Source organism: Bison bison, unplaced genomic scaffold, assembly GCF_000754665.1.
Source record: "Bison bison bison isolate TAMUID 2011002044 unplaced genomic scaffold, Bison_UMD1.0 scf7180017864495, whole genome shotgun sequence".
Classification (NCBI taxonomy): Eukaryota; Metazoa; Chordata; class Mammalia; order Artiodactyla; family Bovidae; genus Bison; species Bison bison.
The window spans coordinates 13574770-13577620 of record NW_011495054.1 but is presented as its reverse complement, the minus strand read 5'-3'; the positions used below and the strand labels follow the sequence as shown (position 1 = coordinate 13577620).

Here is a 2851-nt window from a genome sequence, read left to right as displayed (position 1 = left end):
CTCAAAAAGCTCCTGGGCTGGGAAGTGAGGGTGTGGTTGGGTGTCACAGAGTGACGGCTGCGGTCAAGGGACGCCTGATGAACTCAAGGCACCTGGGCTTCCCACAGCACAGCGTCGCTCCTGACTCCTAGTGGACGTTCCGTCAACGCTGAAATTGAGTATAAAGGTGTGAGTTTAAAAATTGGTTTCTTTTCACCCTTAATTTAACAAATGAAATACCTGCACTGTCAGTAGACCCTGACCTGTGAAAGCAGAGACTTGATGGTATTTGGGGTGATGTGTGTGGGTTTCCCTGTGAGCCTCCCCATATCATTAATCCGGCCCGGCTGCCCCTGGCAGCCAGGGTCTCAAGTCCTGAAGGCTGGTTCTGTCTGTGCGCCTTAGTAGCTGTGTGGATTCAGACAGATCACTTTCCAAGTTTTCTGTTTTGGGGTCACATACTCCAGACTCCTTTTGGTGAGGGGTCATTGTATAGTATGTTAGTCACACTTTTTAAGTATGCTGAACGCTGCGTATGTGTTGTTGGTGGTTTCCTGTGTAAACATATCCTTCTCCTTCCAACTAGTGAAATACTTGTGAGACTGTGACCCATGACCCCACTGGAGTGTTAGACTCACGCTTTCTTCCCTCTGACCCTGAGCATCTGTCAGGCTGAGCCACCCTGTGACCTGCTCACCTGCTTTCAGGAAATCCCCACTCATTTCCAAGGAATCCCAAGAGAATCTGCGTGTGGAAGAAATCTGCTTCCTCATTCACAAAAGACCAACGTCAGTGGTTTTTTTTAGCATCCATTGTTTGTATAACTGGAATTCCTGCCACCTGTGAGTCAGTACCTGAAAGACGATTGTCTGTAAAGAGGACAGGGTTGAATTAGCTCATAAGCTCTGGGCTCCGGACAGTGACGGGACATGGGGGCAGAGCGGCCCGGTGCGGCGAGAGGCCTGGAAGAGCTGGGCTGAAGTCAGTCCTCCTTGCGCTCTCTTCCTCTGTAAATTTGTTGTTGGCTGTGCGGGCTCTCCGTTGCGGTGAGTGGGGCGGCACTTGGGCTGCTCATCCTGGTCTCTCTTGTGGAGGAGCACCGGCTCTGGGTGTGCACAGCTGAGTGGCCCCATCGCGTGTGTCATCGAACCCCAGCCCCCTGCATTGGGAGCATGGAGTCTCAACCGTTGGACCACAAGGGAAGTCTCTCTTCTAAGAATTTTACAGCTTTAGGTCTGATGTTTAGGTCTCTGATCCGTTTGGAGTTGTTTTTTGTGTCGTGTAAGTCAGTGTCTGACTTCATTCACGTGGATGTCCGGTGTGCTCAGCACTGTTGGTTGAAAAAGGCTGTCCTTTCCCGGTTGAGTGGTGGTGGCCCCTGTCTGTAAATCAGTCTCATTCTCTCATAAATGACAGAGATGATGTTAATGCTCTGACAGAATGTTGGAAAACAGGGAGGACACTCTTGATTCCCCCTCCTTCTCACTAGATGACTTGTTGCGTAATCGTGGGCTTTAGTTTTCGTGTATTCACTTCCTATCTCTGTTTTTAAACGGATATACAGTTGACCCTTGAACAATGTAGAAATTGGAGGCACCAACCTCCGTCCCTGCAGCAGTCAGAAATGTGCATGTAACTTTACAGGCCACCCTTGGGGTACGTGGCTCCGTATCTTCCATTTGCATAGTTCTGTAGTGCGTATTTATTGAGAACACTGCTTATAAGTGGACCCGTGCAGTTCGTACCTGTGCCGTCCAGGGGCAGCTGCTCCTATTTTGTGTCTTTAGGTTGGTGCAAAAGTAAGTGTGGTTTCAGATCATGAATTTTAAATTATTATAATTAGATTCAAACACAGTCTTTATTAATCAAAATAGGAACCATTACAATCAACACAATTTTGCCAATGAAAAATAAATTGATCTATTCCTGTAGTGTAAAAATCTGTGCTTCAGGATTTGATAAATTCTTGGAAAGCATTTTCTGCCTCCTGCTGGTCATGGAAACGTTTTCCTTGGAAAAAGTTGTTAAGATGATTGAAGTGGCGTTTGGTGAGAGGTCAGTGAATGTTCAAGAGGTCAGTGAATATTGCAGATGAGGCAAAACTTTAGCAAAATTCATTCAACTTTTGAAACGTTGGTTGTGCGAAATGTGGTCGGGCGTTGTCATGGAGAAGAATTGGGCCCTTTCTGTTGACCAGTGCCAGCTGCAGGCGTTGCAGTTTTGGGTGCATCTCATCGATTTGCTGAGTGTATTTCTCAGCACTGAGAGTCAGAAAGCTGTAGTCGATCAGATGGGCAGCAGACCACCAAATAGTGACCATGACTCTTTTCGGTGCAAGGTTGGCTTTGGAAGGTGCTTTGGAGCTTCCTGGTCCAACCACTGAGCTGCTTATCACTGGTTGTCATATAAAACCCACTTTTCGTTGCATGTCACAATCCTATCGAGAAATGGTTTGTCGTTGTTGCTTAGAATAAGAGAAGATGACACTTCAAAAGAATTTTTTAAATTTTCGGTCAGCTCATGAGGCACCCACTTATCCAGCTTTCTCACCTTTCCGGTTTGCTTCAAATGCCAAACGACTGTAGAATGGTCAATGTTAAGTTCTTTGGCAACTTCTCACGTAGTTATAAGGGGATCAGCTTCGATGATCCTCTCACTTGGTCATTGTCAACTTCCAATGTCTGGCCATTACAGTCCTAATCTTCAAGGCTGTCGTCTCCTTTGCAAAGCTTTGAATCACCACTGCACTGTATGTATGTTAGCAGTTTCTGGGCAAATGCATTTTGTTGCGAGTGTTCTCCACTGCTTTAAGATCCATTTTGAACTCACATAAGAAAATCCCTCGAATTTACGTTTTGTCTAACATCATTTC

General features: G+C 46.3%; 1 protein-coding gene across 4 annotated transcripts in view; it reads left to right on the top strand.

Annotated features, from left to right (window-relative positions):
- Positions 1 to 2851, top strand: part of PISD (phosphatidylserine decarboxylase) — a 27934-nt gene that overhangs the window by 10446 nt on the left and 14637 nt on the right. Inside the window, exon 1 of one of the 4 annotated variants that reach the window (XM_010828805.1) lies at positions 41 to 166. The exons of the other annotated variants lie outside the window; for them this stretch is intronic. The gene's annotated coding sequence lies outside the window, so the exon portion shown is untranslated. Of the gene's footprint in view, positions 1 to 40; positions 167 to 2851 lie in introns of those variants that run through there. 4 annotated transcript variants of the gene reach the window in all.